At 39.7% G+C, this 15124-nt stretch overlaps 1 protein-coding gene across 2 annotated transcripts in view; it reads right to left on the minus strand.

The window, feature by feature from the left end:
• Positions 1-15124, minus strand: part of LOC121388033 (leucine-rich repeat and coiled-coil domain-containing protein 1-like) — a 378090-nt gene that overhangs the window by 294741 nt on the left and 68225 nt on the right. The window lies entirely within an intron of this gene.

Genomic DNA, 15124 nt, shown 5'->3' on the forward strand with positions numbered 1-15124 from the left:
TGTTTCGGTATGCTGATAAACAGACCTGAACACTGTTTATTAGGATGTCTGTGGTCAAAACGTATGTTCGGTCTAATAGTTGATGTTAACAAAACTATTTCAGGTTCCCTTACTTTTTATGAAGAGTATATAAGAAGAGCTGAGAAGCAAGTGTGAATGTCAGATTTCAATTTCTTTTTGACTCACAGGTCATTTGGTTAAATACTGTAGGTATTTTATTTAAAGTTACTATCTATCCACTCTCATTTCTTTCACAAACCTGAATGTGAAAATGGTAGTTGAAGCACTATATAGACATTGGAAGTGGATTCCTGTCAGACAACACAGCACCATTTGTCATGTGGTTACTTGCTGTAGCAGTTTGTAGGTTGACCTCGGTTGTATTTAAATAACCCACTGGTTTCAAGTACCTTGCTATATGTAGTACTATTATGTTATTAAATGGGGTGTTTCATATTGGCCTTGTTATATGTCCGAGGGGAGTTGTAATGGCCCTCCTGTGGCAATATTGGCCTGATGCAACGCTAAGGACCAATATAACCACTGGAGGGCCATTAGGGCTAGTTAGTTTGATGATTACTAAGTAAAAATCCATGTACATGGATTTTAATTTTTGGACAATTTTTATTTTGTTTTGCTAATAATTTATAGTCCATCCCATCATTCTATTAAAATGTGTTTTTGTATATAATTTCTGTTTGGTTTGAAGTAAGAAGAAAAGTAAAATTGTTTTGGAAATAACAAATAAATACAATTTGTGTGTGCAATTTACAAATCAATCAGCTTGGAAATAAATAACTTGTAGTAAATTACATAGTATGAAAAACATCAATCCCTGTGGGACGGACTACAAGTTATTACGATGTTGTTGACTACTGATGCCAGGTGCACTGAAATGAATCCACACAAATTGTTCTATTCTCCCATTGAAGCATAAACATAAATGTCTCGGAGGAAGGTCACAAGGAAATATAATTGACAGTGTTATTGACAACATTGTGCCCCCCAAAAAACTTAACTTTGGACTGATGACTGGTTGGCATTCTGTTAAAATGTTTTTTGTAAATCATTTCAGTTTGGTTTGACGTAAGAAGAAAAGTAAAAGTGTTTTGGAAATAATAAAGAAATACAATTTGTGTGTAATTACAAATCAATCCGCTTGGAAATAAATAACTTGTAGTAAATTACAAAGTATGAACAAATGCGATCCCTGTGGAACAAACTATAGACGATAACGGCAATTGGTGAAAATTATGTATAACCATAATATTTTGTAACATGCAAATTTACCATTAAAAATTGCAAATTTATAGTGCAACTGCATGGAAAATTAACAAAATGATAGTTTTTCATTAAATGAGGCTACAAAAGTAAGTAAACTTAGTGCTTTAGAGAATTACTCACAACGAAGAAATAGAATCTTTCTGACGTGACTTAAAAAAACAATACTGGAACTTCCAGCTGAAGTCAAATCTTGTATAACCCATGGACAATATGAGTTTTTCCGTTGCGGCCTGACCAGCCTCAATGGCGCACTGGTTAAACCATTGGGCTACAGGCTGGTAGGTACAGGGTTTGCAGCCTGGTACCGGCTCCAACCCAGAGTGAGTCCTTAAGGGCTCAATGGGTAGGTGTAAGGCCACTATATACCCTCTTCTCTCTCACTAACCACTAACAACTAACCCACTGTCCTGGACAGACAGCCCAGATAGCTGAGGGTTTGTGCCCACAACAACATGCTTGAACCGTAATTGGATATAAGCACGAAAATAAGTTGAAATGAAAGTTACGGCCCGACGCTATGATGCTGGCCGTTTGCATCGTTATTACGGCTAGTTGATTAATACTGACCAATAACAACTGTGCAAGTGGTACGGTGCCATTTGTGGAACAGCAACACAAGGTGGTGGTCAGGCATAGGGGCCATTAATTGAAATATTTCGGGGTCAACCTATGCTGATTTTTTACACTCCCTGAAATTAGTAGTCACATGACCCTCTTGACAGTTTTGTATTTTTCACAGAATATATTCTGACATAAAAATTGTATTGAACTGCATGGAGTAATTAATGGCACCACAAAAATCGCTTTGCTAATGACTCAGTCTTGAAAGATTTTTGTTATCATTTAAAGAATTATACAGATTTTAGGCCCATACCTGGGGTGTTGGGTGCATACCACCTGCAGACATGCTAGGTCCACTTATAGACCATCTTTTACAATGTCAACACTCACAAAGGTCTTTTGTTGAGAGTTTTATCCCCTCCCCTCAACCACAAATCCTGCTTACAAGTCTGGTTTTTCAGTTTGGATTTATTTCAATACATGTTATTTTATTTTTAAGGAAGACAACTCCGAAGCCAGAGATGGCGGTGAGTTACAGAATGAGCCAAAACAGACTGACACCACAGGAGCTATTGGAAAACTATTTTCTATTAATATGACCACAACGATAGCCAGAGGTTGACAGATGAGATAAATATGGGACAATGTCAGCCAGTGGGATGTGATCCAACGTCCTACAGTGAACTAATCACCAGATCATCACTGTCATTTCACATTACTCGTGATGAAAGAGGGAAAGAAAGAAGAAAGAAGTATTTTATTTAACGACGCACTCAACACATTTTATTTACGGTTATATGGCATCAGACATATGGTTAAGGACCACACAGATTTTTTTAGAGGAAACCCGCTGTCGCCACATAGGCTACTCTTTTTTTACGACAGGCAGCAAGGGATCTTTTATTTGCGCTCCCCACATGCAGGATAGCACAAACCATGGCCTTTGTTGAACCAGTTATGGATCACTGGTCGGTGCAAGTGGTTTACACCTACCCATTGAGCCTTGCGGAGCACTCACTCAGGGTTTGGAGTCGGTATCTGGATTAAAAATCCCATGCCTCGACTGGGATCCGAACCCAGTACCTACCAGCCTGTAGACCGATGGCCTGCCACGACGCCACCGAGGCCGGTGATGAAAGAGGGAATTAATGGATTGATAGATAGATGGATGGATGGATGGATGCATGGGGGATGGATGGATGGATGGATAGATGGATGGACGGACAGATGAATGGATGCATGGAGGATAGATGGATAGATGGATGGATGGACAGATGAATGGATGCATGGAAGATGGATGGATAGATGGACAGATGGATGGATGGATGGAGGGACAAATGGATGGATGGATGGATTGATGATGGATAAATGGTTGATGGATGGATAGATGGATGCAAGAATAACTGCAAGAGTGAGTAAATGAATGAATGAAAGAAAGAAAGAATGAACGATGAATGAATGAATGAATGAATGACAGAAAGAATGATTGAAAACACATGCCAAAGAGACATTAGTTTAAAGCTGTATGAACAAAACATACTCATTTCATTTTAGTTTACTGAAGTTTAAGCATGTCAACCAGGGCACAAACCTCAGCTATTTGGGCTGTCTGTCCATGACTGGGGCTAAAGGTTGGTGAGACATAATACACCCTCCCACCCCACCCCCCACCCCCCCCCCCCCCCCCCCCCACATGACATATACAAGGAAGGAAAGAAAAGCCTGAATACTTTAAAGTACAGCTACCTGATGTCCAACAAATGGTTATTTTGACATTTAGTCGAGAGAAGAGACAGGACACCCACTGTTACCACACAGGTTACTTCTTAACCAATTACTAATTTTGACACAAAGTGGCTACAACATTTAGTCTTTGGCTAATAATTATAAAACAAATTAACAATGTTTTAATAACTGTTAAGAAAATACATATTTGAAAATTAGTTCAACTAAAATTCACTTTACATGCATATCCACACATACCACATCCTTTGATGTATCATTCGTAGAGCATTAATTGGATGAGACTGATCATAGTACGACCCATCGCGCCTCACGCGAGCACTCTACCACTGAGCTACATTCCATTTCTATGCACTAGACAACCCTGCCTATAACATATGTGATTATTCTGGCGGTGCCGTCTAATGTACACTTACGTGTAGCAACACAGCAATAAATTATGTCATGATATCAGACGAGGAATCCCCTGATATTTCATTACGTCACACACTAAGTCAGTCTGGTGAAAAATGTCACCCCAGTTTCCATCATGAGGTATTACCCATTACAAACAGGAAACCTAGGACTCAAAAGGCCAAATAACTCTTGAAAAAAACAAAAACCAAAACATTCCCACATTTGGATGAAATTGATTTAGTTTTGGAGAAGAAGTCGAAAATGTGAAGTTTACACAATGAATGAATGCATGAATGAATGCAGAATGAATGGATGGATGGAAGATGGATGGATGGATGGATGGATGAATGAATGTATGTTTAACAACACACTAATATAAAAAAATAATTTGGCTATTGGGTGTCAAAACAAGAAAAATAGAACGAATAAATGAATGCAGAATGAATGTTTAATGAATTAAGGAATACCAAATAAAGAATGACTTGACTTGACTTGACAGACTGACTGCCTTACTGATATGACTGACTGACTGACTGTCATTACTGACTGATTGACAATGACTGACTGACCGACATGACTGACTGACTGTTATTACTGATATGACTGACTAACTGACATGACTAACTGACTGACTGAGTGACATGACTGACATACTGACATGACTGACTGACCGACTGACATGACTGACTGACTGACATGACTGACTGACTGACTGACTGACTGACATGACATGACATGACATGATTGACTGACCGACCGACTGACATGACTAACTGACATGACTGACTGACTGACACCACATGCAGGGATCGATTTTGGCCCACGGCACTACGGCTATTGCCGTAGGTGCCCTTGTTACTGGATGCGGTTCCCCGATAAATTGGACTGTGTCCACGGCCATAAGTAGCCGTGGTTGCCTTCCTTGTATGCCCTAGTGCCCTTCTCATGCCTGGTACCAACTAAATTGAACTTTGCAGAATTTGTCACTTGCCGTGTATTCGTCCATAAGAACAGAAATCCAAAGAAATTATTGCCGACTCTCAGACACGCAATTTCGATGGGCGCAGCCATATTGTTATTGTTTACAAGCCACAGAGGTTGGGGGGGGGGGGGGGGGGGGGGGGGAGAAAAGGCGAAATAGACTGCTATTGCTTTAATAATAATCATTTATTGAATTAATGGACTTTTTATTATTAAAATTTTGAAATATAAATATTTATATGTCGGGACTAAATAATTGTTTCTGTGCTCAGGTCAAAAGGGTATAAATTATAAAATAAAGTATTTCCCTAAAAGAGGGAGTTTTTGATTGAGCAATTGATTGGCTCCAAAATAAAAACAATACCGGCTACAAGGGAATTACAAAGCCAAGATCTAAAAGCGATAATGGGAGAGACGCACTTTTTTTTATAGCACGTTTCACGGTGACGTAACGCGCCGAGTCACGTGATCAACTAAATCGATTTGGCTGGCAAAACACTGTAAACTGGCTGTATTGCTGTGTATTTCAAGTGTTTTTTTCAAAATATAGAGTAAATCTGGTTATAAAAAAGGGAAAAATGAAGATAAACTGTAGTGAATTGCCAGTTTTGAATAAAAATTTGAAAAACTTATTATAATTAGTTTTCAAATTTTGCTAAAATCAACGATTTACTACCGTTTTTCGTCTGTTTCGCTTAGTTTTAGTCTTAAAATTACTCGTTTGTTGAGTGAAAAATCATCACTTACTTTATTTCATTCATTGTGTGTCCTGTGGAATGGAACCTCATCTCTCACTCGCATCAGTGAAAACTTTACAGAAAGTGGCCTTGGTGCCCTACCCTTGAAAGAAATGTTGCCCTTGGTGCCCTACCCACTGGCCTTGGTGCCCCAAAAATTTCCTCAAACCCAAAGCCAAAATGGTCGTGCCCTGAATTTATTTTAATTCTACCCCTACACATGGCAACAAAAACCTTGACTATTGACTGCCAAACATCAAAGATATGCACACCAAGAGGATGAATCTCAAGACCCACAGCAGCTCACCGCGCGTTAGGAAGGGACTGTAGGCCTCACTTCACAGGTTTGTGATGAAACAGACACTTCAGCTCATTTTATACTACTGATGTCTAACATGATTATTTCAAGATCTGACCAAGAGAAAAACCCACTGCTACCACAGGGTGGGGGTAGAGGTGGAGTGGTGGGACGTAGCCCAGTGGTATAGCACTCGCTCGATGTGTGGTCGGTCTGAGATCAATCCCCGTCGGTGGGCCCGTTGTGCTATTTCTCGTTCCAGCCAGTGCATCACGACTGGCATATCAAAGGCTGTGGCATGTGTTATTCTGTCTGTGGGATGGTGCATATAAAAGATCCATAGTTGCTAATCAAAAAGAGTAGCCCATGAAGTGGCAACTGCAGGTTTCCAATCTCAATATCTGTGTGGTCCTTAACCATATGTCTGATGCTATATATCCGTAAATAAAATGTGTTGAGTGCGTCGTCAAATAAAACATTTCCTTCTTTCCCACTGCTACCACATACATGTGTAGGCTACTCCTACCGACCAAGCAGAAAATTTATACGCACTTTCCCCATTGACAGGACAGTATATACCATGGCTTTTGATGTACCAGTCCCATCTCAGCCAGTGGCCCATGACAGGTATATCAAAGGCTGTGGTATATGTTATCCTGTTTGTGGAAAAATGCACAAGATCCCTTGGTTGTTAATTGAAAAATGTAGCAGGTTTCCTCTCTAAGTGTGTATGTATGTGTCGAAATAATTGATTAATCAATGTGCTCTATTGGTGTCATTAAACAAAACAAACGATGTACCAGTTGGAGTGGGGGGGGGGGGGGGTGGAGAAAACCCAAGTCCACCTCATGCCTCAGGGGAGCAGACCACCATGAGGGGCCAGATTTAGCTCAGTCGGTTGAGTGCTCGCTTGAGGTGCTTGCGTCACAGGATCGAACCATCCTTGGTGGATCCATTCAACCGATTGTTTTTTTTCTCATTCCATCCACTGCACCATAACTGGTCAAAGGCCATGGTATGTGCTTTCCTGTCTGTGGAAAAATGCATTTAAAAGATCCTTTGCTGCATTAAAAAAATGTAGCAGGTTTCCCCTGATGACTATGTGGCAGAATTACCAAATGACATCCAATAGCTGATGACTGATTAATTAATCAATGTACTCTAGTGGTGTCATTCAACAAAACAAAATTTGCCCAGGTTTGTGATGGAGATCAAAACGTTTTCATGGTAAACAGTGAAAGTGGTGACAACATTAATCTATTATACCATTATCTGGTGAATGTGCAATAATCTAGTATCTCTGGGAATCTAATTCTAGTGGACGTATAGTGCATTTGGGTGTGCTTGGTATATTGGTACATTGTATTTCCAAATGGTCAACCTATAAGTGCAACTTGTTTGCATTCATTGCATTTGTACAGAAGTAAGTTCTAGTTCTGTCAAAATAGCTAACAACAATGTATGTCACTAACAAGTTTTAGCTGTTATTTTACTACTAATAAAAGAAATTGATCTATATAAAAAAATATACATAATAATTAAAAAACATTTAGAAGCTATGCATCAGCATTAGCGATGAAACTGAAAGGAAATGTCTGTACATGCACCAAGCTCTATGATCATGAAACAAAAACATTTAATTTAAGATTAAAATTCAGTGCCACTATAATTTTTCCCTTTTTTTTGGGGGGGGGGGGGGGGGGGGGTGTGTGTGTGGTTGGGGATGGGAGTGGTCACTTTAGATGTGTTCTAACATTGTAAAATAATATTACATTCCCTTAACAATAAACAGCACTTTATTTCCATGACTTAAAATTCACAGTGGTAACAGACAAGGCAACCCTACTTTTCCATATATATTTCTATGTGCCAAAAGATTTTTTTAACTCTTATGTTTAGGCATAATCAAAATAGCTGACTTTCCCATCAATAAATGAAAATATCCTTATAGGAAATGAAAAACAATAAAGACAATCTAAATAAGAATGCTTTCATTCTGAAATTTAATTGGACAACAATAAATTCCAAACCATTTAATACCTCAGTCACAAATCATTCCCAGTCTGGAGTTCCACGCGGTAAGACGTGTTTGTTTCGCTTGTGCACACTGCACATGCTTTCGTGTGCTCGACTTGGGGGTCCTTCATTTTATTGTTTTTGTCAGCGAAATGAAGTTTTCTACTGGGATGTATGCGGCCATTGGAACTGATTGAACGCTGGAACGCTTCTCGTTTCGACAGCCTGCACCACCAGGTTGGATTCTTTTTTAGCGAGATTCCTTGCCTCCATGTCATTTCTCCGTCTGACTGTCGATTTGTGTTTTTCGTGACTCGTATGACGGCCATTCTGCAGAACGCCACGGTTGTTCGTGTTTAGTCTCTACATGTCCGAGCCTGTCCTAGCAGCATTGGAAGATTGACCGCCCCACTCTAAGAAGAAATAGGAAGCGGGGTCGGCCCCTACTACTCTTTTTCTAGACTTTACCTTGCTTTATAGTGATACCATCTCGTATCCTCCGGAGTCGGGCCCGTCCGCACCACTATACCAACTCATGACGACTGGACTATACCCTAGTCTGATCCTCTCTCTCGTTCAGACGGATCCGGCTTCTCAAGATCTGTATTTCAGCACAGCACTATACCTTCAACGTCTATCGACTGTCAATCTAGGGGGGATGCAACCCATCTCGTCCCTTTAAGCTATGCACCCAAACGGCCTTAACGAGGCCACTCGCATGGACATATCGATTGGACTTTATACTTTTAGATCTGCGTTCAAAATTTTATGTCGAAATTACTTTTTTAAAAATATTATTAAATAGTCCGATCCTCTCTTCTTTCTCTTATTTAATTTTGGACTGTCCTTCTAAAATGCTCCAAATTATATAAATATTCGGCCGAGCAGTCAATTCTTTTTTATTTATTCTGTTAACTTTTTTACTAATTGCTATTTTCAAAATTCTGCCCATTTTCACACATACACACACACACACACACACACACACACACACACACACCCCACTCCATCCCGAGTCAGGCCACCGATCTTATCCTTATCGGATGTCGGACTCGGGATGGGCGTGTTCGAAACCCTAGTGGTATGGGCACATTAAACTAGTTATCATCATCATCAGTCACAAATGCACCAGTCGCCGTGCAGTATGGGGTAACTGTATGGCATCCGTGACATCGGGAAAGAATCGTAGGGTTCTCCCAAAAATCTTTGCCATGGTCACATTAGATATGGTATGTTTATGGGGACCCAACGGGCTGACACATTTTTGGGGGCCATAAAATCGTAAGGACATCGTAAGTTGACCTTATGGCCACCGTAGGGGCATCATGTGACCTCCCTGCGATGTCTCCAGATACCACAAGGTCACCTCAAGGATGCAAGGTGCCCCTACGATATGTCTGCGGTGGGGTTATGATTTTAAAAATCGTACTGTCGTCAAAAAATTATAATTCTGCATTAAACGTTTCCGATGACCCTACGATGCCCAATAATTGGCCAAAACTCAACGATGTCCATAGGATGTCACCGATGCCCGTAGGATATTCGTAGGATATCGTCAAAAACACACATCGTAAAGGCAGCTTACCCACTTACAATGCATTTATGACTGAAGTATAAGTGAACTCTGCCTGTACACTATATATAAGTTTAGCTCGAGTCATCACCCCCTTATTCATATTGATATGTGGGGCATCAATATCAATACGGGGTAACATTGGAGGTGAGTCAAGCTAATATAAGTTATGATATTTCCATTTTAGATTATACAGATGTGCTTCTACTTAAAAATATGAGATGGAATTATTTCTGGAAATCTGGAAATTCTATACCATACTCTACATGGGTCATATACTCTTCAAAAGAAGAAACGCAAAATCACATTGTCGTAACATTTGGAGAATTGATTTAATTATTGAATGGTGAGTCCGATAATTACCAAATGTTGCAGGATTGTTCACAATTCACTCTAGTCCATTGTGAGTAAGTGATAGGACACACCACCAAGGTCAAGGTCATCTGGAGTCAATACCGGGTGTGGCCTCCGCGTGTGTTGACAACTGCCTGGCACCGCCTGCCCATTGAAGCAACCAGAGTACGGATGACGTCCCGGGGGATGGTGGCCCACTCGGCCTGCAAGGCTGCTGCCAGCTCGGGCAGGGTCTGGGGCTGTGGTTGTCGCTGTCGGAGGCGTCGGTCCAACTCGTCCCATAGATGCTCAATTGGGTTCAAATCCGGTGATATCGATGGCCAAGGAAGGACATTAATGTTGTTGTTCTGTAGGAAAGCCGTTGTGAGACGTGCTGTGTGAGGCCTGGCGTTGTCATGTTGGAACACTGCGTTGGCGTTGGCCATAACTGGAACGATGTGTGGCCGGAGGATCTGGTCAATGTAGCCCTGTGCATTCAGGTTGCCCTGCATGTGGACCAGGTCAGTTCTGCCAGTGTGTGAGATGGCTGCCCACACCATGACACTACCCCCGCCGAATCTGTCCACTTCCTGCACGCAGTTTGCCGCATAACGTTCACCACGACGCCTATACACGCGACATCTTCCATCATGACGTCGGAGCAGAAATCGGGACTCGTCACTGAACCACACCTGTCTCCATCGCAGTTGAGGCCATTGTCGATGAATCTGGCACCACTGCAGTCGGAGTCGACGGTGTTGTGGTGTTAAGATGACACCTCGAACTGGACGTCTGGCACGAATTCCTACCTCACGTAGGTGGTTCCGTACGGTCTGGTCGGATATCCTGCGCAAACCTGGTATTGCTGCGGCTGTGGAGGTGGCAGTAGTCAATCGTTCCCGAAGGTGGCGTACCCGGATGTAGCGGTCCTGCCCGGGGGTAGTGACCCGTGGTCGACCGGATCTAGGGAGGTCACGTGTTGATCCATGTTGCTGGTAACGGTCCCACAGTCTGGAGATGGTGCTTGGGGACACATGGAATGCCCTGGCAACGGCCGTTCTGGATTCGCCTGCGTCTAGTCGGCCGATGGCATTGTTTCTCTGCGGTTCACTGAGACGTGGCATGTCCTGGATTGTCAACTGTCGGCCAGATACAGAGGCCAGGCAAGCGAACACCCTGCACTTTTATACTGTCGGTGTTCATGTTGCACGTGCAGACAACGCATGTGCAGTGGTGACATGGTTTGCACGTGGCTGCGTTTTTGCGAATATTCACATTTTGGAACTTTATTGTACAGTAGCTGCGTTTTATCGAATGTAACCGTGGGAATGTGTTTGGGACATGCAATGACCTTATATTCACAAAGCATGAACCAGTAGGAAACATAAAATCGGAGTTATAACCCATTTGTACCCTTTTGCGTTTCTTTTTTTGAAGAGTATATTTCAGTATTTGTGATCAAAAACCGATTGTTTTTTTTTCTCATTCCATCCACTGCACCATAACTGGTCAAAGGCTGTGGTATGTGCTTTCCTGTCTGTGGAATATAAGTTATATTTCAATTTTAGATTATACAGATGTGCTTCCACTTAAAAATTCTACATGGGTCATATTTCAGTAGTTATAATCAAAAGCCTAATCTACTTGGTATTAAAGTATTTTATGCACAACAAGAGCTGAAATTAGATAAGATATTTTAAAATCTCATCTCTAAGATTAGTGAATAGAATACCAAAACCAATCTGCATTTACTAAAAAAATCAACAAAGCTGAAACTAATATTTTGTACATTTCGTTTAAAGTACTCCAGAAACCGTACTAATCTCTTTTGGGAATACTGTAAAACATGAAATTAATGTAAAAACATTGAGATGCTAACAGACACATTAATTTCAAAATGCATTTGTTTGTAAAAATAACCTCAAGTAAATATAATGTGTTTTTTACAATATGGTGTTGTGAAGAGTTTAAAGTTTTACATTACTTAATGTCCTTTAAAAAGCCAACTGATCAACAATTACCACTGCCTGGTAAGCTGGACAAAGAACTAGTTCTGTTATTCCTTCAAAAGCCAACTGATCAACATTACCACTGCCTGGTAAGCTGGACAAAGAACTAGTTAGGTTATTCCTTTAAAAGCCAACTGATCAACAATTACCACTGCCTGGTAAGCTGGACAAAGAACTAGTTCTGTTATTCCTTTAAAAGCCAACTGATCAACAATTACCACTGCCTGGTAAGCTGGACAAAGAACTAGTTCTGTTATTCCTTCAAAAGCCAACTGATCAACATTACCACTGCCTGGTAAGCTGGACAAAGAACTAGTTAGGTTATTCCTTTAAAAGCCAACTGATCAACAATTACCACTGCCTGGTAAGCTGGACAAAGAACTAGTTAGGTTATTCCTTTAAAAGCCAACTGATCAACAATTACCACTGCCTGGTAAGCTGGACAAAGAACTAGTTCTATTATTCCTCTAAAGAAAATTTCATTGCATCATTTTAAAGCATACTAAAAAAAATTGTAAAACTTAAACAAAAATTCAAATAACATTTGTTTAAATTTCAAGTATTTAAAACATGCATTGAGATGAATATTCATATAGATGTAACTAAAATCTAAGTTTCATTGATGAAGGACATAATTTGTGAGAAATTGAGCTAAACACAAAACTTTAACACAGTTAAACACAAACATGGACACCATGTAATTGAGCTAAACACAAAACTTTAACACAGTTAAACACAAACATGGACACCATGTAATTGAGCTAAACACAAAACTTTAACACAGAGTTAAACACAAAGATGGACACCATGTAATTGAGCTAAACACAAAACTTTAACACAGTTAAACACAAACATGGACACCATGTAACTGAGCTAAACACAAAACTTTAACACAGAGTTAAACACAAACATTCACATCATTTAATTGCTGCTGCAGTCAGAAATGTTATAACTACATCTTGCCTTTTTACCGTGTAAAGCCGAGATAAAAATCTCTGAAAACCCTTTTTGAACAGAATTACCTACTACACGTGTATGTTTTATTAACATACATAGAGGATTCATCACGAGTATTTTTTAATATGGGAAAATATCAACTGAGTCTATGTTAATCGGTATCTGTCAAGACACTGCCGAGACGAATACTGATCAACTAGATGAAATTGATATTTTACGTATAAAAAACATGAGTAGCGAATTCTATTTATCCTATAGCACTTTTAAAATAACATTTAAAAAATAAAAATTGAGTAAATCACAGTACTAAAGTTGTCGCCATAGGTAATATGATGTCATCACGATTAGCAAAAATTAGTTTGATGTCACGCATTTTAACTAAATCTTTGAAAACGTTACGCTCAGGTACACGGATGTTGTTGGCTTGTAAGCAAACAACCCATCCACAGCAACACGTTACCTAGAGACCTTGCAAATTTGCATACCATTATTAACCAGGTTAATACACTAAATTATCACATGGGTTTATGACATGGATATCATGGGTAAGTTATGGTATAAACAGAGGTTATTACCAGAGTGTTTTTCAGTATCGTCAATATCATATATTAGCAATAAAAATTGTATTATGCGAGCCTCTGGCGAGCATAATACATTATTTTATTCCTAATATATGATATTGACGATACTGAAATACATGAGGGTAATAATCTCTTTATCATATAAGCCAGAGTATGACAAATATTTTGAAAAGTCACTAGCCACAGGGCCCACCAAGATAAAGCACTAGCCCAAATTCCTGATCAATTGTAACTGGATTTTTGTATAATTTTTGTAACATTACACATTTACGAGTATAACAGTAAAATAAAACAAACACTTAAATCATGTTGTAACTTTCAGTTTTTTGTCATGTTGTACGTTTGGTCTTTTGTCAAGTGTGATCCATCGTCATTGTCCCGTTTTCGCTTTTGCCCCCTCCCCCCCCCCCCCCCCCCCCCCGGGGAAAAATAATTGAGCAAAATCTTGGTTGGTATCTAAACACACTATCAAAATAATTAAATTTAAATGAGGGTACGACAGTGTGACAAATTTCAGTGTATTTGGTAGTGGTTATCTATTTAGTGCCTTTTATTTATGTCGCCAGGAACGCTGATGCCAATTGCTCAAATACAGGGCATTATCCAGTGTCAGACCGATATAAAAAGAACATAACGGTGACATCTAATCCGTTGTTAATTGATGAAGAAAAAAGGTATTATCTTGTATCGGCAGCTGTGACGTATTATCCAAACTGCTACACGTAATAGGCCAAGCCGAGTCATTGCATATGCGGTTACAATTAAAGTAAATTGTTTTCCTGATTGGCGATAACCACATGTTAGCGAAGTGTTAAATTAGAAAACAATAGGTAAATAAAACAAACACTGAAATTCAAAGCATGGCTGGGGTTTACTTGATTAAGATTAACCTGTCGTTGCGATTGATGATTTCCAAATTCTTAGCCTAAAAAATATGTGCGAGATTAACTACCATGTGGCGTGTCTAACCAATCAAAACATGCATGTCATTAGACTTATTTCCTGTGCCAGAAACTTGAAAGGGAAAGGTAAACAATGCATGCTGTAACTGATGATGTAGAGATAGCATGTTACTGCAGTTTGCAGACCTAGCTCAAGTGGATTATTATTATATATTGATTGTGTTGTTAATATTATTCGATGACAAACGTCACAATCAAATTTATTAAACGTAATTTCAGCCGAGAGAAAAAGAAAAAAAAAGAAAGAAAACCCCCCACGATTGAGCGATAGCCCTGCGGGCTAGTGTTTTTGCGTTTCTCACTAGCCTGAACTTAAAAACCACTAGCCACGGGCGTCGGGCTAGCGGATTTGTCGAACTCTGTATAAGCTCAAGCTTAATACAACATGTTTTTGTAAATTGTACATGCAACTTTAATTCCAGCCCGCCATTACTAGATATTCAAATGACTTAAGAATATGTGGCGCGGTGTATTTTTGAATGGAAATGACGTCAAACTCGAATGACGTCATTTTGGATGTGCTTACATCAAAATAAAGTTATGCCTAACATTTTTAGTTTTCTGAGCACTGGACAGCTTTCAGTGTCAAATTGCCATTGAAATGTTTTTATTTGATGACTATGAATGCATACGTCAATCATGGAGTGTCACCCAAGTACGTTTGCTTAAATATCAATAAACCTAGTGCTAAGA

Source organism: Gigantopelta aegis, chromosome 14 (genome assembly GCF_016097555.1).
Source record: "Gigantopelta aegis isolate Gae_Host chromosome 14, Gae_host_genome, whole genome shotgun sequence".
Taxonomy (NCBI): Eukaryota; Metazoa; Mollusca; class Gastropoda; order Neomphalida; family Peltospiridae; genus Gigantopelta; species Gigantopelta aegis.